General features: G+C 39.6%; 1 protein-coding gene across 4 annotated transcripts in view; it reads right to left on the reverse strand.

Annotated features, from left to right (window-relative positions):
• Positions 1-25,159, reverse strand: part of TMOD3 (tropomodulin 3) — a 73,646-nt gene extending 48,487 nt beyond the window's left edge. For all 4 annotated transcript variants that reach the window (XR_008556122.1, XR_008556121.1, XR_008556120.1 and 1 more), the window contains exon 1: positions 24,992-25,159. The gene's annotated coding sequence lies outside the window, so the exon portion shown is untranslated. The remainder of the gene's footprint in view (positions 1-24,991) is intronic.
• Positions 25,160-25,376: the final 217 nt, after the last annotated feature.

Genomic DNA, 25,376 nt, shown 5'->3' on the forward strand with positions numbered 1-25,376 from the left:
TATTAGGAGGTATTGATAAGATAGAATATTCAGAGAATATTCTAGGCTGATGAAAATGTGCTAGATCTTAAACTGGGTGATAGCTAAACACAAGTATATATATGTAAAATTTTCATTAACCTGTTCAGTTAAGATTTTCTCCTTATTCTCTGAATTATACATAAAAAAAAATTCAATACAGTTAAGTCCTCACCTAACATCATCGATAAGTTCTTTGACTTTAAGCGAAACTATATACAATGAAATCAATTTTATCAATAGGATAATTGATATAAAGAGTTAAGTTACGCCCTAGCTAGTTTGGCTCACTGGATAGAGCATCAGCCTAGGCACTGAAGGGTCCCAGGTTCGATTCCACTCAAGGGCATGTACCTTGGTTGTGGGCACATCCCCAGTGGGGGGTGAGCAGGAGGCAGCTGATTGATGTTTCTCTCCCATCGATGTTTCTAACTCTCTATCCCTCTCCCTTCCTCTCTGTAAAAAATCAATTAAAAAAAAAAAAAAAAGAGTTACGTTACTACAGCAAGCACCTTCTCAATATAATAAGGGAAACGATACTGAACAAAACGTTATTCAAGGACCTGCTGTATATGCTTGTATTGTGCAACTAATTATATGTATTTAATGTTGAGAATTAAAGTTCCCACAACATAGAAAATAATTATTTTTCTATAGCCATTTTAACAAGAAGTCATTAAAAAATAAATAACTAAATAAATAAATAAATAAACAATTTGCCTTTGCAAGCCAATCAATCACCTTCAGCTTCTCACTTCCAAAGGTCAGCCAATTAGGAACAGACTCCCTCCAGTCTAGTCTAAGTGCCAGCCAACCAATCAACAGACTCCCCAAATAATCATGCTTCTACAATTGGTGTCACTATGGCCTTGAAAAGTTTGCCAGTCCGCGAATTCCACGCTTCCCAAAAGCCCTGTATAATAAATTGGTCACCTTTGCTGAGAGAGACTGTGTCTACCCAACATAGCTCTCCCTTATCACAGTAAGTATTATTACAGCTTTGTCACTTTGCTTCAGATATTGACTATTAGCTGGTAGTCTCAATATCCTTTCATAGCAAAGAAAACTTTTAGTGATTACATAAGTTTATTTTTAAATAAAAGTATCTCAATGTTGATATATATTAGATAATAGTAGTTGGGATAAACATATTCCCTCTAGGTAAATATCCATGTAATCTTTTGAACTAGATATGGTTTAACATCCAATTAACTTCGTAAGTATGTGTTTCAATTTGCTTTGGTTAAAAATTTCAAATCAACATTCCTTTTTCGTTTTTGTTTGTACCTGGCTTCAGAATTAATCTGAAAATAATTTTAAAGTGATCTCTGTCTAGAGATTTTAACATTTAAAGCATCTAAAGGCCCTCTTCTTTAATGTTAGGCTTGAGTTTCATCTCTGCTGGCTTAAGGAACATTCTTTGAAGGAAAAGGCTAGAGTAAAGAAAGTCATCTGTTTATTCCTGGCACTGTTAAAAGCAGAGGAGGAGTATGAATATCTGTCTGTGATAGTATGTAGCAGATTCCTCAAGTGCAAGGGAGTTTTTAAGTCTCCTAAGGTCATTTCCTTTTTATAAGGTTATGATTCTAGATAACACTAATTATAACAAAAAATGTACTTTGTGTCACTACATCCAAAGCACTATTACACAGTGTTTAACTCCTAAAAAATGAAAAACATTTTACTTTAGTTGTATATAATAATGTATATTACTTTTATAGTAATAACAGTAATCTTTATCTTTACTTTTATAAAGACATTTTTTTAAAAGGAAATAAATTGGATGCTAAATCTATTCTTTTGTTTTGTTCACTGACTCTTCTGTACAATGAAGCCTCAGGGCAGCACATTAAATAAAGATTTTTGTAGAGTTCTTGGGATGTTATGATTGGCCCAAATATGGGTACATTTGAGTGAGGTAGTTGCTTTGCACATAGAAATTTGAGAAAATGTGGTTGATTAGTCTGTGTAAAAGTTTCATGGAAACTAATCAACCCAAGTATGAGATTAGCTAAGCAGTCCTGTCTTTCTTGCCATTACTACTGACATCATCTTAAATTTTTAAAAAATATATTTTTATTGATTTCAGAGAGGAAGGGAGAGGGAGAGAGAGATAGAAACATCAGTGATGAGAGAGAATCATTGATCAGCTGCCTCCTGCACACCCCTCACTGGGGATCGATCCTATAACTTGGGCTGATCTGGGAATTGAACCGTGACCTCTTTCCTGGTTCATAGGTCGATGCTGAACCATTGAGCCACATCGGCCAGGCTTGAATTTTAAAAAAATGAGATCCATATATTCCCAAAGGTAAGAAAATAAAGTATGCAGTCTGAGGGCAGCCCAGAAAATCTTGTTAGGGACAAAACAAAGAAGAGATTTCACTGGAAGCAGGTTACTACTGAGAGCAACCTTGAAGTAGAAAGCAGCTAGATCATTTCTGTGACTATTACAAGAAAACAGGTACCACATGGCTCAGACCTCTTCAAAAATACTCTTTCAACAAGACTCTACTAAGAGACTTTGTGGCCCTCATGTGAGTAACCCATTTCCTTTTCTGGCTCAAAGCAGCTCCTAGTCCTAGCCCACTTCTCTCTTCATTCTTCTTGGTGGAGTTCTGAGGGGAACCCAGTCTGTGCATACCAAAGACAAATGCCACAGGAGCCACACCCTTAACTTACCCAGTTTCTCAGTACCAAATGTTTTATAGTCTCCTTCTCCTTTTCTTCTCCTTTTTTTTTGAGTGGGTGAGTTATTTGTTTAACAGACTGGGTGGACTGAAAAATGCGGAAGCTTTTCTAAAAGTTGTTACAAACAACAACAACAAAATATATATATATATATTTAGGCCATGATGTTGAGAATGACCTTTCTTTTATTTTAATATATTTTATTGATTTTTTACAGAGAGGAAGAGAGAGGGATAGAGAGTTAGAAACATCAATGAGAGAGAAACATCGATCAGCTGCCTCTTGCACACCCCCTACTGGGGATGTGCCCGCAACCAAGGTACACGCCCTTGACCGAATCGAATCTGGGACACTTGAGTCTGCAGGCCGACGCTATCCACTGAGCCAAACCGGTATTGGCCAAACAAAAAAATATTAAAATAGAAATAACATCATATGAATGAGTCTCTCGGGGTAATAAGGTTACAGAACTCTTTATCTCTGCTGGTTAACCTAAAAAAGCCTTCTACCAGTCATACGGTGGACAAAACCAAATATGATATGAGGTGGCTTGCAAGAAAAGCTTATCAGTGCTCAGCCATCAATCAAAATGATGAATCCATTCCAAGTATACAATGGAGAGACTAATCTGAGGGTTTTCTTTCTTTCTCTCCCAAAGGGAGTATTGCTATGACTCATTCTTCCTCTTGCAAGAATTTTCTTAATCCACCAAGTTAGTAAGCATTGGACTATATACAAAATCCTAAAATAAACTAGGCTAGGTCTAAAAGAAACCATGCTAAAAGCAAATTGAAGTTATGCAGTGAACAAAAGGTAAAATGCTAACATCTTTCCTCAGTTTCATCCCTTGTGAATTTCCCGGGCTTCAGACAAGATTTTTTTCCTTAATTCTGAAAAACTCTCCTTTTTCAACCTTACCAATTTCCCTACCTTCAAATCAATATACATATACCTCTATTAAGTGTCTCTTTCATTTAATGTACTGTTCGGGGGTAGGGGAGGCATTGGACTGGAGGGAGAGGAAAGGAACCATGAGAATGGAAGAAAAGAACTTGAGAAAATTGCATACAACAGATTCTTTCTTTAAAATAATTTGTTTTTGCTGATTGCTTTTGAGAGAGAGAGAGAGAGAGGAAGAGAGAGAGACAGAGTCAGAGAGAGAGAGAGAGAGAGAGAGAGAGAGAGAGAGAGATTTGTTGCTCCACCTACTTATGCACTTATTAGTTGATTATTTTATGTGCCCTGACTGGGAATCCAATCCGCAACCTTGGCATATCGGGATGACGCTCTGAGCTACCTGGCCCGAGCTGCATAGAACAGATTCTTGTTCTAGATCCCCTACTTTATAAACGTTTCTCAAACTGGAATTTAAGAGATCACAAGATCAAAAATATGGCACAAACAAGGCACAGAGACTGTAATAATCAATTGTAGATTTGATGTTAAATTTAACTTAATTTTTTCTATTTCCTTTTGAAACACTTTCTCTCTCAATTTACAAAAATGGTAACCAGAAAAGCTGGGCATATAGTTGAAGTAAATTTAATTCCTCCTCGGACCCTCTCCTGCCAGCCAGCGTCATTAGAATCCAGCCTGAGTGGTTCACTAAAAAAAATCCATCATTGGGATGTCTCTTCTATTTCTCCACCTCCTTTTTATATCCATGGGCATCAGGACCCTATCATCCTCTAGCCTTCAAAACCCTCAAAACAAAGGTTCCAGCACACACTCTCCCTCCCGGGAGCACACCGGCACCTTTCCCTTCCTCCTTTTCTTCCCCCACAGGCTTGCATCTCCTAAACTCCAGGGACCTCACAAGGCTTGCAACTGGGGCAGCTATAGGCAATGGCAGTTTGTACCGGGCAAACTCCCTGAACCTGTCCCCAAGGCCCCCTTTTCTTTTAATTCTTAGTGAGCCAAAGCAGTTCAGCCTAGGCTCATTTCCCCACCTAGTCTCTCTCGCGAGCCACATGCGGCTCTTTGGCCCCTTGAGTGTGGCTCTTCCACAAAATACCATGGCCTGGGAGAGTCCATTTTGAAGAAGTGGCGTTAGAAGAAGTTTAAGTCTAAAAAATTTGGCTCTCAAAAGAAATTTCAATCGTTGTACTGTTGATATTTGGCTCTGTTGACTAATGAGTCTGCCGACCACTGCCCTAGGCCCTTCCTTGTTTCACTTTCCTGAGCTTTAATAAAAGTTCTCTAAAATTCCAGAGGGATATCTCAGCTGTGAGGGGTTGCCAACTGAGAACTCAGGGGTCTAAACCCCAAGCTGGAATTCCCAGTCCAGAGCACCAGAAATGAGAAAGGTGACCACGTAACATTGGCTGTGAAAAGCAGTGGGGTTGCTGTCTGCCAGGGAGACACAGCTGGAAATGCGGGCACCCTCTTAAAGGATCAATGCACAAAATTTCGTGTGCAACCACTCACTTTGGGCTCCAGCAGAGGGAGGGCAGAGTGTAGTAGAGCTCTGTGAGGAGAATCCAGGGAAGGTGGCTCTGGGGATAGAGCTTAGAGAGCAGTCACCTGGATTCCTGTGCTGAGTAATTTCCCCATACTGCAGAGGATACCTTTCTCAGGCAGACCTTAACTATCCAGGCAGCTTTTGCCTGAGGGTGGGGCAATTGCCCCATCTTGTTGGAAAAGCTCTTGCCCCACCTTGTGGAGTTTAGACCTTGCTGTGGTACATAGCCCGAGACTCATTAAGAGACTGAGAATAACAATCAGCCTGCAGGCAGAGGCAGATCTCTGGGTGCTTTGCCTGATCTGCTTCTGGACCCTGGGCTAGGAAAAGCAGACCTTTGTGCACATCTTGGTCCTGACCAAATGCACCCAACCCCAACAGAGGGAGCCACAAGCTGTGGATTGCTGATAGCTCCAAACAGGGTACTGAGGGCCAGTCACAAACTGTGTGACATTGCCCTGCACCAGAGACCCTCCAAAAAGAATGGGAGTTGTAGCAGATCTATCTAATACATAGAAACAAACCCAAACAGGCAGCCAAAATGGGGAGACAAATAATAATAATAATAATAATAATAATAATAATAATAATAATAAAATAAATAAACCCCAATTGAAAGAATGAGAGAATTCTCCAGAAGAAGAAATAAATGAAATGGAGATAAGCAACTTATCAGATATAGAGTTCAGAATAATAATTACAAGAATGCCCAACAGCATGAGAAAAGATATAGAAACTGAAAAACGAGCAGCCAGAAATGAAGAATGACATAGCAGTAATAAAGAGTACAGTGGAAGGTATAAACAGCAGATTACAGGAAGCCGAGGATCAGATCAGCAAATTAGAAGACAGGGTAAAAAAAAAAATCAATCAGAGAACCAAAAAGAAAAAATAATTAAAAAACAGGAGGACAGTTTAAGGGAGCTGTGGGACAACATGAAATGTATCAATATCCCCATCATACAAGTACTAGAAGGTGAAGAAACTGAGCAAGGGATAGAGAACCTGTTTGAAGAACTAAAGGCAGAAAACTTCCCTAATCTAGTAAAGGAAAAGTCATACAAGTACAGGAGGGAAAGAGAGCCCCAAGCAAGAAGAACCCAAACAGGCCCACACCCAGAAACAACATAATTAAATGCCAAAAATTAAAGACAGAGAATCTTAAAGGCAGCAAGAGAAAAGCAATTTGTTACCTATAAACGAGCTCCCATAAGGCTGTCAGCTGATTTCTCATCAGAAATTCTACAGATGAGAAGGGAATGGCATGAAGTATTCAAGGTAATGAAAAGCAAGGGACTGAATCCAAGACTCCTCTATCTAACAAGGCTAGCATTCAAAATAGATGGTGAAATAAAGAGCTTCCCAGACAAAAAAAAGTTAAAGGAGTTTATCACCACCAAACCAGCATTATAAGAAATGTTAAAGGGACTAAGAAATACATATAGAGAGAAACATAGACATAAAGTATTAAATGGCAATAAATAAGTACCTATCAATAATAACCTTAAATGTAAATCGATTAAATGGTCCAATCAAAAGATATAGGGTAGCCTGGATAGCATGGCTCAGTGACTGAGCATTGATCTATGAACCAGGAGGTCATGGTTCAATTCCTGGTCAGAGCACATGCCCGGGCTGTGGGCTTGATCCCCAGTGGGGGGCATGCAAGAGGCAGCCAACCAATGATTCTCTCTCATTGATGTTCTATTTCTCCCTCTCCCTTATTCTTTGAAATCAACAAACATATATTAAAAGAAAAAAAAGACTTAATCTTCCAAAACTGAACCAGGAAGAATCAGAAAACCTCAATAGGCCAATAACAGCTGATGAATCTGAAGCAATAAAAAAAACTCCCTGGTCCGGACAGCAGAGTTTTACCAAACCTTCAAAGAACAGCTAACACCTATCCTCCTCAAACTATTCCTGGAGAGTACTGTACTAAGCAAAATAAGCCAGTCAGAGAAAGACAAGTATCACATGATCTCAATAAAATAAACTGATGAACAAAATAGATCCAGAGACACAGAAGCATGGAGCAGACTGATGAATCTTGGAGGAAAGGCAAGGGTGGGTAGGTGGGTGAGGAGAGATTAACCAAACAACTTATATGCATATATGCATAACCCATGGACACACACAATAGTGTGCTGAAGGCTAGGGTGGAGGGAGTCTATGGGGTGGGGGGGAAGGACGACATCTGTAATACTTTAAACAATAAAGATAAATTAAAAGAACAAAAGAATATAATGAAAATGCTGCATGACAGACTAACTCAGCTAAACATAACCACTCTTCCTGTTTTGTTTGGTGGGGGAAGTTACAGTGCAATGTTTGAGGTACATTTTGTGTGTTCATTAGACTAACGGGGATTAATTGATCATTGAGTTTTAGTTGTTCAGAAGTAGAGTAATTTGGGAATAAATTGTTACACTAAAGTAGCTTTGAGCTAATAAAGAACTATTTGGTTTAAAAAAAAAGAATTTCAGAACATTAAGAAAAAAGACTAACAATCTATGAAACAAATAGCAAAAATCATTTAAAGTGATATATAATTACATATTCTCCCAAGTTCCACAGCTTGGGACCAAAGTCTCTATATAATTAAAATTCTGTCCCTCTTTGGATTCTGATGATTTAAAAAAATATTGGATCCTTGTACCTGAGTTTATTATTATATTTTTTTACTGGATGTGGAAAGAGAGAAATAAAAAAAGATAATCAAACTCCCCCCAACTTCTAAAAGAAACTCTGAAACTGGGGTTGGGGCCAGTTTTAGGGTGCTTCTTCCTTTTCCCTAAGTAACCATCAAGAGAAATAACTAATTTTTCTGATGTTCTGAGCAGACCTTCAAAGCCTCCTGTCTCTGGGCTCCACCCCTTCTCTGGACCAGTTCCAGTAACTAGTAAAATTTCTGGAGCTTCATAAAGAGAGGAAACAAAAACAATGCTTTAACAGGCTCTCTCCCCCTCGGACAAACACACTCCTTGCCTGACTCTAAGCTCCTGTTTTCCTGCTCTAAAGATCTTGATCATAGTCACCTGACTGCTTCCTCAAGCAGTGCTTTTACATTTTATTCCTTTGTTTAGAAATTTTTCTTGTTAGGTGTTTTTGTATTTTGACTGTTTCTCAGGCGATCCTGATAAAACTCCATCTTCTTACTTTCAATAACAATTACTAGGAACCCTCTGCTCTAATCAGCCTGGCTTTCCTCAGGGTCTCACAAATATCCTAATTTCAGCTTTACGCCTTGGCCTCATTTTCTTCCCACAATGGTGTGCACTTCTCTTCAACAATCCACCCTACTCTATCCCCAAATTTCACCTCTCCATCCTATCCAAACTCTACACATCCTTCAAAGACTAGCTCAAATCCATTCTCTCCAAAGCCTTTCCTAGCTCCTCCAACCCATTAATTACTCTCTTTTCTACTCTGAAGGTTAACAATGCTCAGGGTGCACCGTACCATTTTGCCCCAATACTTGATTCTGGTGTCTGATACCCTAGCTAGTCTGACTGGTCCTCAATGGACCATGCGTCACTCCTATATAGTGAAGGCATTTCATACACAATCTCAGAGAAGCAGCACACTTGTGACTTTTAGGCATACCACTGGTTTCACTCTAAACAATTTCAGGGATCTAGGTACATACCAAGCTTTGTTTTCAGACTAAAACAGAAAAGCAGTTATGTTTGAAGAGGTACCTGTCTACAATTTGCATAATGTGTCTGGATGTTTCACTTGGAAAGTGGGGAATGTAGAACCGATCAAAGAAATTTGGTATGCCTTGGAGTTGGGATGTAATTCTCACCAGGAGGAGAATACCTAAAGAGAGAATGAGTTCCCTCAGTCAATTGGGCAGAGGGGAGCCATTCTTCAAGAAAATGGCACCAGCCCAGCAGGTGTGGCTCAGTGTTTGAGCATCAACCTATGAACCAGAAGGTTACAGTTCGATTCCCAGTCTGGGCACATGCCTGGGTTGGAGGCTCGATCCTCAGTATCGGATAGTGGTGCAGGAGGCAGCCAATCAATGATTCTCTATGATCTTTGATGTTTCTATTTTCCCCTCTTCCTTCCTCTCTGAAAAAAAAAAAAAAGAAAAAAATAGAAAAAGAAAATGGCACTGCCCCACCACCTGAACCTTGTGTCACAACTGTAGAGAACCTCATTTTTAAAGAGGTACTATCATATGCAGAATGAATAACTGAAGCAATAACCAACAGACGAGGTACTTGTAAATAATCATGTGGCAGCCAGAAGCAATCTATATATACGGTATAAAAGCCTAATATGCAAATTGTCCCCTGAGGAGTTTGACCAGAAGACAGGAATTCGCTCGCTCGCTATGATGTGTGCTGACCACCAGGGGGCAGCACAGAACATGGCAGGCGTCGGCAACACAGCGCTGGCAGCAGGGAGCAGTGGAGGCACTGCCGGCCCCAATGGGCCCCAACGAGAGTGGGACCACGGCGGGATGATGGAGCAGGTGAGCGGGCAGCACCAGGCCAAGGTGGGGTGCCAGGCGGGGCTGTGAGGCTGGGGGCATAAGCTGGGGCTGCCAGGGCAAGATGGGGCCAGACACACTCTGAAGCCCTCCTGCAGTCCCTTCAGGCAGGCCAATCTCCCGTGGTCCCTCTCTGGCTGGCTGGCCCCAATTGTATCTCTGTAGCTGAAAGAAACTGGCATCGTTGACAGAATATGTCTGAAGACCAACTATTGGCACAAAGTACCTCTGCAGCCAGAAAAAAAAAAAAAAGCGGTGTTGTTGACAGAATATGTCTGAAAAACTGTTATCAACAAGTACTACCAATACTGGTAGGAACTGCCTTCACAGCAAAAATTAAGTAAATGAAGATGCAATTACTGAACATAGTTGTGGTGGAATGACTTTTACATGTCAATTTTGCCTATCACTAAATTTCTCCTATGCAAAACTATCTGATGGAAAATTTACTCGATGTTGCAGCAAAAGTAAAGTTTGTCCAAATGATATAAATTTTCCAGAATACCCAGCATATTTTAAAAAATTAATGATAAACTAAGATTCTGACAGTAAAAATTTTATGGAAAATATTCGTTCCATAAATAGTTCTTTTGCTTTTGCTTCAATGAGTACAAATATTGCTTCACCATCAGGATATGGGCCACACTGTTTTAGAACACACGGTCAAGTTTATCACCATACTGGAACTTTACATCCTTCAGATGGTGTTTCTTGGAAGTTTGCTCAACTCTACATTTTAGACAGAGCCGAAGCGACGAGTAAAAGATTAGCAATGTCAGAAAACCAAGGTTGCTCAGAAAGACTCATGATCAACATCAACAACCTCATGCATGAAATAAACGAATTAAGAAAATCATACAAGATGCTACACGAGGTAGAAAAGGAAGCCCAATCTGAAGCAGCAGCAAAAGGCATTGCCCCTACGGAAGTAACAATGGCAATTAAATATAATTGTAATAGTGATCTGGGTAGATATAATTATCCCCGTGTAACCAAAGTTGCCGTCATATTTAGAAAGAAAGATGGAGAACCTCCTTTTGAAAGGGACCTGCTCATTCATTATAAACCAGATCCAATAATCTGAATGCCACTAAAATGAAACAAATCAGCATCCTGTTTCCTACATTAGATGCAATGACGTATGCTATTCTTTTTCCACATGGTGAAAAAGGCTGGGGGACTGATATTGCATTAAGACTCAGAGACGACAGTGTAATCAACAATAATACCAGACAAAATGTAAGGACACGAGTCACACAAATACAGTATTATGGATTTCATCTTTCTGTCCGGGACACATTCAATCCTATTTTAAATGCAAGAAAATTAACTCAACAGTATATTGTCAATTCGTATTAAAAAATAGAAGCCAATGGGATAAATTTCATTAAAGCAAACCAATCTTAGTTGAGAGTTGAAAAATATAGTGGTTTGATGGATTATCTCACATCTAGCTCTGAAAATCACAATGTGCCGAATGGTAAAATGATAATACTTCCATCATCTTTTGAGAGTAGTCCCAGAAATATGCAGCAGTGATATCAGGATGCTATGGCAATTGTAACGAAGTATGGCAAGCCCGATTTATTCATAACCATGAGGTGCAACCCAAAATAGGCAGATATTACAAATAATTTACAACGCTGGCAAAAAGTTGAAAACAGACCTTACTTGGTAGCCAGGGTTTTTAATATTAAGCTGAATGCTCTTTTAAATTATTATGTAAATTTGATTTATTTGGCAAAGTTACAGCTAAAATTCATGTCATCAAATTTCAGAAACGCAGACTGCCTCACACTCACATATTATTGATATTAGATAGTGAATCCAAACTACAAACAGAACATGACATTGACCATATAGTTAAGGCAGAAATTCTGAATGAAGACCAGTGTCCTCGACTTTTTCAAATTGTAAAATCAAATATGGTACATGGACCACGTGGAATACAAAATCCAATATTAAATGTTAAAATATTTCTTCTCATTATTTTCCTTTCAATGTACATGATCCGTGCACCGGGCCACTATTATACATATAACCCACCAACCCACCATAAGTGATCTTGGAAACAAAAGGAAAAAAGGCAAGATGAGTATCCTCTTATAGACCAAAGAGACTAACTGAAGTTTTTGATAGGAAAAGTTATTTGGTATTACTGAATTGTACACTTAAAATGATGAATTTTATGATATGTAAATTATAATTTAATAAAATTGTTTAAAAAACACACACAAAACTTTGGTGATTTGAGCTGGAGTATTTGTGTGTGGTGAAGCATCCAACAACAGTCCAGTAAGGAGAGAGTATTCACAAGTTTTTATTGGAGTTTTTCAAGACAAGGTATAAAACCTCTGGTACAAAACCTGAATTTTTTCAAATTAAGATAGGCTCACTACAAATGACAATGAAAACTACCAAATACAGGAGATTAAAAATGGTGGCAGTGTAGGAGGATACTGCTTGAACATGCTCCCAGGAACAAGCTGGGATTACAACTGAAATACGGAAAGGCTTCCTGAATAATCAATGGAAAACTAACAGGAGAGAACCCTGATACCCAAGGACCAAAGGTGGAGACCGAATAGAGACTGGTAGGAGGGGCGGAGGCTCTGAAAGGGCTGGTCAGGCACCCACAGATGGCAACTGAAGTCCCAGAGAGTTATCTCAACTGTGGGGGGTGCCACTGAGAATTCTGGGATCTAATCCCAAAGCTGGGCTCCCCAGCAGAGAGCACCAAACTGAGAAGGGTACCCACATAACATCTAGCTGTGAAAAGCAGTGGGGTGCTGTCTGCCAGGGAGTGGCAGCTGAAAGCCTGGACACCCTCTTAAAGGGCCAACGCACAAAAATTCCCTGTGGAGCCACTCACCTTGTGCTCTGGCAGAGGGAGGGTGAAGTGGACTGGAGCTGTAAGAGTAGAACCCCGGAGATCCAGTGGCGCAATCAGTTATCGAGAGGTACTTATAAGAATAGAACCCAGGACTGGGGACTTGGGGGATAGAGCTCACAAGGCAGACACCCCAAGGTTCCTGGGCTGAGCAATATTCCCTCACACAGCAGAGGACGTCTTTCCCATATAGACATCTGCCTTGCCTAGGGGGAAGACAGTCAACACACCCTATTGGAAAACACCTTGCCCTGAGGCCACTTAAGTGATTAAAAGTAACAATTAGCCTCCAGGCAGAAGCAACTGCTCCACCCTGTTGAAAAAACTCTTGCCACACCTGAGGACGATTGCCTGGGGGCAATTCAAGTCAGAATCCTATTAGACTGTAGATTGAGGCAGTTTCTGGAGGCTTTGAGTCTTTGCCTGATCCAATTAGTCAGAAACAACCTTTAACACTGTCTTGCACTAGAGATTGAGAGGTATAAAGAATCTACCCAAAACATAGTCACAAACCCAAACAGACAACAAAAATGAGGAAACAAAGAAACAACCCCCAAATGAAACAACTATCAAATTCTCCAGAAGAAGAGATAAATGAAGCAGAGATAAGAAATTTATCTGAAAGAGTTCAGAGTAATGATCTTTAAAATGCTCAACAATATGAAAAAAGACATAGTAACTAGGAAAAAAGAACAGTCTGGGATAAAGAATGACACAACACAAAGAACACATTGGAAGGAATACACAGCAGATTAGGGGAAGCTAAGGATCGAATCAGTGAATTGGAAAACAGAGTTGAAAATATCACTCAATCAGAGAACCAAAAAGAAAAAACAATTAAAAAACAGGAGGACAGCTTAAGGAAGCTGTGGGACAATGTGAAACGTAACAATATTAGAATAGTAGGTGTGCAGGAAGAGGCAGAAAGGGGGAAAGAAATAGAGAAGGTGTTTGAAGAAATAATGGTAGAAAACTTCCCTAACCTGGTAAAGGAAAAAGTCACACAAGTTCAGGAGGCACAGAGAACCCCAAACAAGAACTTAAACAGACCCACACCCAGATACATCATAATTAAAATGCCAAAAATTAAAGACAAAGAGAAAATCATTTATTTTATTTATTTGTTTGTTTATTTACTTACTTATATTGTTTACTTACTTACTTATTTGTTTGTTTGTTTGTTTACTTACTTATATTGTCTAAAGTTTTACATATGTCTCCTTTCCCCCCCATTGACCCCTGCCAGCCATTCCCACCCCTGAGGGCAAGCCCTCAACGCCCCAGTGGACAAAGAGAGAATCTTAAAGGCAGCAAGAGAAAACTGTTACCTACAAAGGAGTTCCCATAAGGCTGACACCTCATTTCTCATCAGAAACTCTACAGGCCAGAAAGGAATGGCATGAAGTACTCAAGGTAATGGAAAGCAAGGATCTGAGACCAAGATTACTATATCCAGCAAGGCTATCATTCAAAATAGACAGTCAAAAAAGATTTAAAAAAGACTAAAGGAGTTCATCACCATCAAGCCAGCATTACAAGAAATGCTAAAGGGATTGCTGTAAGGGATTGCTGAGAAGAAGAAACAGAGAGAGAAACCTAGCCATACAGAATTAAAATGGCTATAAATAAGGACCTCTCAATAATAACCCTAAATGTAAATGGATTACCAGTAAATGCTCTAATCAAAAGGTGTAGGGTAGCTGAATGAATACAAAAACATGACCCAACTATATGCTGTCTACAAGAGACCCACCTCAAAACAAAAGACACACATAGGATGAAAGTGAAGGGATAGAAAAAAAATTTTTTCCATGCAAATGGAAAAGAAAAAAAAAAATCTGGAGTAGCAATACTCATATCTGACAAAATAGACTTTAAAAGCATCATGCTAAGCAAAATAACCCAGTTGGAGAAAGATAAGTATCATATGATCTCACTCATTTGTGGAATATAATGAACAACATAAACTGATGAACAAAAACAGAGCCAGAGGGGGAAAAAATATACTAGAATATAGTAGAAGTAATCCTGTTATTTGCAGACTTTTGATATTTCCTACAACTTTTGTGATATCATACTATGTTAGTACAGTTTTGGTAATATTATTATATTTAAAATCCTTTTATTCTTGAAATATTAATGTTTATTGCATGTAATATTATATGTAAGATAATTTTTCCTTGAATAATCAGTGTTTATTTTCATGTAACATTATCATATTTAAAATCATTTTTCTTGAGATATTAATGTTTATTTCATGTAACATTATATTTAAGATCATTTTTCTTGAAATATTAAGGTTTATTGCATGTAAAAAAAAACACCTACCAAATACATATACACATAAATAAAATCCAAATACATAAAACTACGGAAATAATGAGAACCATACTGCTCATGGAGATAGTTTCTGGGAAATGGCAGGGTTGGAGGCAGAAAGAAAAATAATATTTAAGATGTGACAGCTGAAAAAGCAGAACTAATGAAAGAAGGGAAGTCTGAGAAATCATTACTCTTGGCCAAGAAGCTTGGTTTACTAACCCCAGGGTCATAAGATGTGCTTTGGCACAGGATCTTTTAAAAAAGGCTAAAGGACATTTTTCCTTTAATAATAAACAAGGGAAAGCAGGAGAGCCACACAGAAGTAAAAGGCAACTTAATTTAATGCAGAGAAGGAGAGGAGGTTGCTGAGTCTATAGTTATATGGACCCAAAACAGGAGTTCAGGATAATAGTTCTAAAATTAACAGTCATGACGCCAACTGTAAACTATTATTTTTACATGACAGAATAAAACTGTACATATCTTACATCTTAGAAACCTATTTCTTTCATTTACTTGAGTTTCTCAGATTAACAAAGAGGCCATATGCTATATTCCAATATAATGAAGAGAAAAATAAAGGAATAAAATTTTATTTGCATACCTGTTATATGCAAAGTACTTTATCATATATGTCTCTTCATAAAAATTGCAAAATATAACTATCCTCATTTTATAGATTAAAAAACTGAGACTCAGAGGGGACAGAGCCTGATCAGGATATATAAAATCTCAACAGTAGATGTGAATTTGAACCTGAATCTAAAATTCATGCTATTTGTATTACACTGCCCCTATAAAATACTTTCCACCACATTATTACTTTTGTTACTACATTTTAACAGAAGCAAATTACTGAAGTGACAGTAACTGACAAAAAGCAATAGGAGAAAAAACTATAAAGTAACTAAAACACAAAAAGTGTGAGACAATTTAATGCAATTACCAATAACCTATAAACTACAACCACCTCAAAAGACAATTCAACAGCAGAGAATAATGTCAATGCACACAATGAATTCTAAATTCTATAGCCTCCAAATCAGATTGGTTAAATTAAGTTTGGATGACTCCATTAAAAAAGACCAGAAAAAGTGTTATGCTACATTTTAAAATAGCTTTTTAAAAAGATTTCAATTTTTTACTGGCTTTGTAATCTTGGGTAAGATGAACTATTTTTTGTTCCTCTGTTTTCCCACCTGTAAAATGAGAATAATAATAGTACCTTTCTCATAGAGCTAATACATTAATTCATTAAGTGAATTAATACATATAAATCCCTTAGAACCGTTCTTAACACAGAGCAAGTGTTAAAAAAAAATTAGCTAATAAAATCATTGTTAATTATCTTCAAGCTTCATTTTTAAGGAATACTACCTTAGTGCATGCTAGGTAAATGAGATATTACTATAATGTGATCCATATAATAGACAATTAATTATAGAGATTGGGTGAGAGAGGTAAGACTAAAAATGAGAATGCAAAAAAAGTGAGAGATGAATGTACACAAACAGTAGAAGAGAGGTGTTAAATCATTTTGCCCACACCTCCATTAACATTTATCTCACCATATTATAATCAATTGGATAAATATCTATCTTCTCTATAAGTTATGAGGGTTTTGAGGGCAGGCACTTATTTTTATACTGTCAGCCTAATATAGTGCCTGCAATATAGTAGATACTAAATAAATGTATAATAAAATAAGAAGGGGGATTTTAGATCAATGTTGGGAGTACCTGGTTTTACCATATTCTAATTGGACTGGGGGCAGAGTCAGTAAAGACCTATTATCGCTCTTTGTTTAAATGATTATCAATATCATACATCCCCAGTCTTTCTGAACTAGAAAAATATGTTCAAAATATATCTGATTAGCTTCAAAATTATAAACTTTTCAAATTATGATAAAACAAATTTTAATAATTTATTGGCATTATCCCATACACCAAGGGGTTTTGGGTTCAATTCCCGGTCAGGACATATACCTGAGTTTTGAGTTCGATCTCTGGTTGAGGTGTGTGCAGGAGGCAGCCAATAGATGTTTTTCAACTCTCTCTCTCTCTCTCTCAAAATCAATGAGGGGGCATGTCCTTGTTGAGGATTAAAAAATGTGTGTGTGTGTGTGTGTGTGTGTGTCTCTGATTAGCCTATTATGCCCAAAAGTTAACCCTAATGGTCAAATGGTCAGAGAGTCATAGCAATAAACAATACTAAATAAGAAACACGCCTACTTTTTAGCTGTTAATCTGCTAAATGCAGTATAGCTACAAAGAAGATACCTGATCTCCAGTACCCAAGTAAGCAAGTTTGGGGATGACCAACCCTAAATCCCCTTGTCTGGGACCACCCTTACTGCAGGCCCTGTGAAGTATACAGCCTAAGCAACCACATAACAATGCCCCCTCCCTCACAGATGTTTGGTACAGGGGTTACCCCCAACCCAAGCAAGATAGAAAAAAATTCAATTCTCTAGGAATCTAGAAAGCTGGAAATAAAACCTCAGTTGAGAGATCATTTATCATGCGGTCTGGAGGCAGCATTACAGCAAGCCAAAGTCACATTTAAGCTGAAGCTACTAAGGGGGAAAGCAGAAGCCATGAGAAAGCCAGTCTGTAAAAGGAGAGAATGGAGCGGGGCTAGGGCTAGGGTGGGGGAGATGGGGCACTTGCCTCTGGTGCAACATTGGAGAGGGCAACAAAAATTCAGTAATCAAGATAATCAAATTAACGTTCTAGAAGGGAGCTGAGAGGCACAGGAAGAAGGTGAAGAGAGTCCACACAGGACAAAGACGGAGGAAGGAGGGCAGGGACTTTCCCAGTGCCTGCTCTGGGTTCCAGCTATGGTTCATTTCAGGGGCCTCCATCACCTTACTGCAACTGCCAGCCCTGACACCATCCCTTGTAGCAGGCTAGCTTAAGTGGCTTCCCTTCTTCTTCTTTTTTAAAATATATTTTATTGATTTTTTACAGAGAGGAAGGGAGAGGGATAGAGAGTTAGAAACATCGATGAGAGAAAAACATCGATCAGCTGCCTCCTGCACACTCCCTACTGGGTATATGCCGGCAACCAAGGTACATGCTCTTGATCGGAATCGAACCTGGGACCCTCCACTGAGCCAAACCGGTTAGGGCGGCTTCCCTTCTAATAGGCTAGCTTAAGTGGGTTTGTGTTTCCTGAGACCTAAAAACCTTGACTAATACTCTATTTGGGAAAACGAGACAGGCACCTAAAGCTTTAAAAGAAAAAAATCAAGGCAATATATAATTAACTGTCAAAAAATGGTACTAAAATCAGTGCTACAGAAGTTCAGAGATGACTGGGTGGTCAGGAAGGATAAATTTAGCTAGATAGAGGTGGGGAGAAGTATACACTAAGCAAACAGATCAAAGTACATGGGAAGGGAGCCAGGGAAAGGAGAGGAAGTGAAGGGGAAGGAGTGATTCTCACACACCCGGTATCAAATCCAAGGAAGTAAATACAGCTCCATGCGTTTCTGCCTCCAGTCCTCACATCACACAGTTCATTACCCTGATACAGTGGTCGGCAAACTCATTAGTCAACAGAGCCAAATATCAACAGTACAACGATTGAAATTTCTTTTGAGAGCCAAATTTTTTAAACTTAAACTTCTTCTAACGCCACTTCTTCAAAATAAACTCGCCCAGGCCGTGGTATTTTGTGGAAGAGCCACACTCAAGGGGCCAAAGAGCCGCATGTGGCTCTGAGCCGCAGTTTGCCGACCACGGCCCTGATACATAGTAACCCTTCCCCCTTTTTCTCATGTTCGAATCCTTTCACATCTTTCAGCAACCAGTTCAAACAACATTTTTTTGAAGAGGTATCCTACTCAAAAGAAGGTATAGACCAGAACTAAGGTTGTGGCACTGGAAAAAAGAAAGGAAAAAAAGAGGATATGGCAGGAGGGAAGGTTAAGGGGCTGAATGCAGTGACAAGAGATATTCTCTGGTGGAGAGGAAACTTAAGAGGTTGTCCTATGTGTTAGGTACGTAGGACATGACACAAGGAGGAATAATGGGGGCTCAAGAAACTAGAGGAAGGTGTAGAGGGTGTGCTGATGACTAACTGAATGGCCGAGCTGCACCAAAGGCCTTGCAGCGGTGAAAATGTGCAAATGTGTTGTGGTCCATTTTTGTGCATAGTTCTGTGATTTTCTCTAAGAAATAGTAAATCTTAGGGACAAACTGAAGAAAAACAGAGGGGGTGGGTGGGTAGGGTCCTTGACTTTCAAATAATCACATTCTTACTGATATTTCCCAATCAAATCAAGCTTTCTTACCCACCTCCCCACCCCAATCCCACTTCCATCCTCCTGCCATAAGACCCCAGTGGCCATAATAAAGAGAAGAAAAAAAAGCAGTCATTTAAGAACATTAATTTGAATCCCCCATGAACAAAAATAAATCTTGGTATTACATCAAAGCTTGCTATGTTTAACCTAGGGTAAGGGCTGCCAGAATAGATGTCAGATTTATAATGTATATACTTGAAGGGCCTCCTTTTTTTTTTCACTGGTATGCATATATCAATTAAATATTCTTTAACAATTCCTCATTAAAATGATAACCCCACACCCAGGGAATCAAAATATTTTGTTGGTTATAATTTCCACATGCAAATCCCTTACTCTATAATTATGATTAATAATATCCTGCTCAACAATTCACCATAGTTAAGATTTGGAAACAGCCTAGGTGCCCGTCAGCAGATGACTGGATCAGAAAACTGTGGTACATCTACACAATGGAATACTATGCTGCCATAAAAAAGAAGGAATTCTCATCATTTGCAGCATCCTGGATGGAATTGGAGAACATTATGTTAAGTGAAATAAGCCAGTTAATGAAAGAAAAATACCACATGATCTCACTCATTTATGGGTAATAAAGAACATTATAAACTTGAACAAAAAGACAGATACAGAGACAGTAAAGCATCAAACAGTCAAATTACAGGGGGAAAGTTAGGGAGAGGTGGGGGAGATAAGAGATCATTCAAAGGACTTGTATGCATGCATATAAGCATAACCAACGGATGCAAAACTCTTGGGGGTGAGGGCATATATGGGAGTGGGGTGGGGGGTGGCAATGGTAAGATATGTACACATATAATACCTTAATAAAAAAAAATTGGGGGAAAAAAATAATATCCTGCTCAAAAGGCTTGCTCTATACAATAGGCTAAGGAAATACCTACAAGTCTATATACATAACTATATACATATTAAATATATCCTATTAGACCATTGCTACTGTTTAAAAAACTTAAAGGCACTAAGAATTGCCTTAAACACCAGAAAACACTTTAAATAAATTTAACTTGGCATCATGCTCTCCTTCACTCTAGCCCTCATTTCCTCCCACACACTTCAGGAATTGTGTTCACGTGCAGGTACTTGTAGTGATATCAGTGCTTAGATATACCCCGATATGAGACTGTTTAATTGTAAAGGGTTATCTCTGTGCACCAGTTACCTCAGTTTGTAAGTTTGTCTTGGTGTGTTTGTGTTTCCTCTTTAGTGAGTGCATATAGGTGTTGGAGTATATGTACTGCGGGAGGGTATATCTTCACAGGTAAAAAAGTGTCCACATCTCTGAAGGAACTTTGTATTTCAGTGATTCTCAAAATGAACTGTTAAGTGTATAAGAGTGAGAGATAGTCACAAAAGACTGCATATTGTATGATTTCATTTATATGAAATGTCCAGAATAGGCAAATTAAAACCATAATGAGGTACATTTTACATCTTCTAGTGTGGCTAAAATAAAAAAGGCTGACAACACTAAAAATTGGTGACATTAAAAATGTGGAGAAAAACACACACAAAACAACCCTGCTCAATGGGTTGGAGTGTCGTCCCATACATGAACAGGTTTCAGGTTCAATTCCCAGTCAGGGCACATGCCTAGGCTGGGATTCGATCCCAGGTCAGGGTGAGCACGGTTGACAACCAATTGATGTTCCTCTCTCACACTGATGTGATAAAAAAACAAAAACAAAACCACAGATACATAACACAGATAAACCTCAAAAACATTGTTACATGAAAGAAGCCAGACACAAAAAAGCACATACTACTGTACGATTCCATTTTTGTGAAGTCTATGACTAGGCAAAACAAATCTATGGCAATATATAATAGAAATGTGGAATCAAGTGGTTGCCTTTGGAGAAGGGTGGGTGAAGGAAATGGCTGGAAAGGGAGATGAGGGAACTTTCCATGGTGATAGAAATGTTTTCTAATTTGTCTTGGTAAAGTTACATTGTATAAAATTATCAGAACTCCTTGAACTAGACACTCAAGATATGCTCATATTGCCTGCCCGGTGTGGCTCAGTGATTGAGCATCGACCTATCACAGTTCATTCCGAGTCAAGGCAAATGCCCGGGTTGCCCAGGCAGCCAGTCAATGATTCTCTCTCATCATTGATGTTTCTATCTCTCCCCCACTTCCTTCCTCTCTTAAATCAATAAAAATATATTAAAACAAAGATATGCACATCTTACTGAATGTTAATTATACCTCATAAAACATACAAAATAGGAATCTGCTTCAAGGCATAGGTTAGGAATGTTTCAAATGAAATCTACATTACTACACATACATTTTCAATTTTGTGCCACTTTGGATTATTCACATCTCTATTCGTTCATTATTATAAACAATCTAATGGATTACAGACATGTATGGGTAGATAGATATAAGTATATGTGTTCATGTTAATTTTTCATAAACAGCAAATCAAGTTTGATTTTTTAGGATTTCAATATGTGTACCAAATGGACTGTTATAAGGCCAGTAGAATTTTCTGTTTTTCTAGATCATTTTCCTCTCAATACAATGTTATAGTTGTGATTTTAGAGGCTTGAGATAAAACTGAATGAGAATAAGGCATGTAAATCAAATGTCAGCAAGAAAGGTTGATGACAGAAAGACAATAGTGCTTTAGCCACTATAACAGCCCTAGAGAATAATGCTCTCTTCAATTATTTTAATTAAGAGCCATAATTTTTAAATTTAAGGGGAACTGAAAAGAATGAAGACTGCCAGCTAATTTGATCTTTAAAAGTTGATAATACAGCCTAAATAGCAGTGTACATCAGACTGACTCCTGAAAACCTACTGAGATTTTTCCTCCTATTTTACTGGGTCCTCCTCTGTCTTCCTTTCTCTTCATCTTTCCCCTCCCTCTATCCAGGCATATTTTTATCTCCACCACCTCTCACTCTTCCTATGATTTTACTCAGATCTAATCAATTGTCATATATACCAAGCTCACCTCAGGTTCCAAGTAAATAAATTTACAAAATTATACTGTGTTCTATTGTAGATATGGCATGTAAACTCACACAGTATACAGAGTATAGCCTGGGAAGACAGAGATGACCAGTGAGTGGAAAAAAGATGACTTCATTTGTTTCCCATCCCCACACTGTAAAAGATCTCTCCCTCTGAACTCCTACCGCATGTTTTTATTCCCCACAGATGGCTCTTACAGCGCTCTGAACTATGAACAAGGACACATGCCTCATCTCAAAGAGAGTAGTTCCCAGACAAAAACCATGTCTTAATGTCTGTATTCGCCATGAGCCTAAGACAGTGCTTTGTACAAGATGGGGAAAGACACATGTTGAACCAGTGAATGACTGAATTAATGTGAATGAAAACAGTTGAAGGTGGAAGAGGATGAGAGAGGAGAAAACACTGAGGATTCTGCACAGAGAAAGGAGAAGGGAAGGAGAGAGAGTAGAAAAAAACTTGTGAAAACAATTACTTTTGTTAAAGTGAATAGGATTATTTTTAAAAACTGAGAGTTGGAAAAAGCAATTACTATGCATCTAATATCACAGCTATCAGCTCCTATCTTTATTTCTTTTAAAAAAAATATGTTCTTATTGATTTTTAGAGTGAGAAGGGAGAGTGATAGAGAGGTAGAAACATCAATGGGAAAGTAACTTCATCGATGGGCCGAATCCTGCACACCCCCTACTGGGAATGGGGCCGACAACCCAAGCATGTGCCCTGACGGGGATAGAACCAGCAACCTCTTGGTTCTTGGGTTAACTCTCAAACGCTGATCACTATCTTTAAACTGTCACTATGAACACCTTAAAATATCTCCCAATCCTTGATGTTCAGTGTGGTCTGACATGCAAGTTCTGGGGCCCCACTTCAAACCTACAAGATCCTGGATGATTTATGCATGTTAATGTTTGAGAAGCACCACCCTACACCATTCAAGTCCTTTGTGTTGTAGGGAGCATGTGTTTTGAGACTAGAAAAGTGTCTGATTAGAGTAAAACCAATCACTGTAATGGAGTTTGACTTTATGTCTTAACTTTAGGTGAAGCTAATTACAGAGTAGTAATAGTGCCTGAAGGGTTTATGACAAAATTTTGGAATTAGTCATAAAAATATGATTAAAGGAAATTGAGCAGGTAAGTAACACCCTCCAGAACTCATTTTTGTGCATTCATGCCTACCACACGGTTTGGAATGACACCTGTGGCCCATGTTTCCTAAATAAATAAAATCATGAATTTTTAAAAATCAGACATGTTTAGGGCTGGAATAATCTTAGGGTCATCTGGTCCAACAACCTCATTTTAAAGATGAGCAAGCTGGAAGTCCTGAGAGGTTCGAAAATAAAAGTAAGCAAGCTGAGCCCTGGCCGGTTTGGCTCAGTGGATAGAGCGTCAGCGTCCCGGGTTGGATTCCGGTCAAAGGCACATGCCTGGGTCGCAGGCTCGATCCCCAGTAGGGGCCGTGCAGGAGGCAGCCGATCCATGATTGTCTCTCATCAATGATGTTTCTATCTATCTTCCTCTCCCTTCCTCTCTGAAATCAATAGAACATATTAAAAAAAAAAAATTTAGCAAGCTGAGAATTAGAACATACTGGATCTGACATTTTCATTCCCTTTTTGTTTCTTTCATAGGAATGTGTTAGAAAGGAGATTCTAAGTATTTATAATAAAATTAGGGGCTCTTAAAGAAGTGATAGGGTAAAAAGGTGCCTGGGACTAGGAAGAAGAGACTAGCACAAGTAAATCAGGCTGGACAAAACTATTTTTCTGAGCTTATTATTTTTTGACAGACCAGTTACTTAATTTAATTTGCCAAAAAATCATCTAAAGGATTCTCAGAAAAAGAAACACGAGCCGCATGAAAATGTTACAAGCCAAGAGAGACCGCACATAACTAATTTAAAATCTCACAGGCTTATTTCCTGTTCAAGTATGACCTCCTGCGATAAGCTTTACTGCAGTGTTCATTACCAGATGACTTTTGGTTTTAAGAGAAGCCAAGGGCAAGTGGGAAACGCGATTCTTAACTAAACATAAAACAAAACAAAAAAAGCAAAAACCTGCGACTGTTTCTCGTTTGTTTATAATCAGAATGCAGGCCTGCAGAGGAAACACACCAACCTCCCTCCATAGGCGAAAGTACAACGTCCTCAAAAGAAACCAAGACATAAGCGACTTCGCAGCCGGATCCAGCTGTGCTACAGGGGAGCCAGGAATTTATTCTAAGACGGAGCAGAGATCAAACCGGCGAAGGCAAGACAAGCCAGATTTTAATTTTAAAAAAGGGTGTGCCCTAAGGTGGTTTTTTTTTTTTTTTTTTTTCCCTTTCCAACTCTCAACCAGCAGAAGCCTTTGAAGGAGTACTGGTGAGAAACCCTTTTAAGATGATCGTCCCCCCGAGCTACGCCTGGGTGGGGTGGAGGAGGCAGGCGGCCGGTCGGCCGGCCGGGCGGGCGCCGCGGGCAGCGGCAGGAAGGGAGGGGTGGGGAGGGGGCCGGTCCCGAACCCGGGGAGGCCGGGCCCCCAAGTGATTCATCAGCTCAAGGTTCGCGCGCCTCCACCGCAGGCGCCACCCAGCGCGCCCCAGGGCCCCCACCCGGGCCCGGTCACCCCAAAGCAGCCCTCAGCGTCCCCTGCTCCCCGAGAGGGACCCGTGGGGAAGAAGACCCAGGCCGGCGGCTGGAAGAGCAGCAACCTCTCCCTCCTCAGCCACCATGGCCGGTGCGACTCCCTGCCCGCGCCCGCAGACGGACTTCCTGGAAAGCACCCGCTGGACTTACCTGACTGGCGCCTGCTGGGGCCACCGACTCGTTCACAGACCCGCGAGGACCGCCGCAGCTCGGTTCCCAGCACCCGCCCGTCTGCCTAAGTCTGCCTCCCAGGGAGTTGCCGGATCCGCCCGCCGGTAGCACCCCCAACTCGACCGCGCTGTCTGGGAGGCTGGTTCCCCCTCCGTCACCCATGCGCCTGCGCACTCCCACGTCGCAGGGCACCTTGGGAGTTGTAGTTCTAGCGTACAGGGAGAAGCGCAGAACCCGGGCTTTACAATCTGCAAGACATTGGCAGCAGCTTCGGATACCAAGCCTGCCTCCAGCTTGCAATGACGCTCTCTACTCGTGGAAATATTTAACCTCGACCCTCTGGAGCTTTGAGCAGCAGCTAGAG

This window comes from Eptesicus fuscus, chromosome 5 (assembly GCF_027574615.1).
Source record: "Eptesicus fuscus isolate TK198812 chromosome 5, DD_ASM_mEF_20220401, whole genome shotgun sequence".
Taxonomy (NCBI): Eukaryota; Metazoa; Chordata; class Mammalia; order Chiroptera; family Vespertilionidae; genus Eptesicus; species Eptesicus fuscus.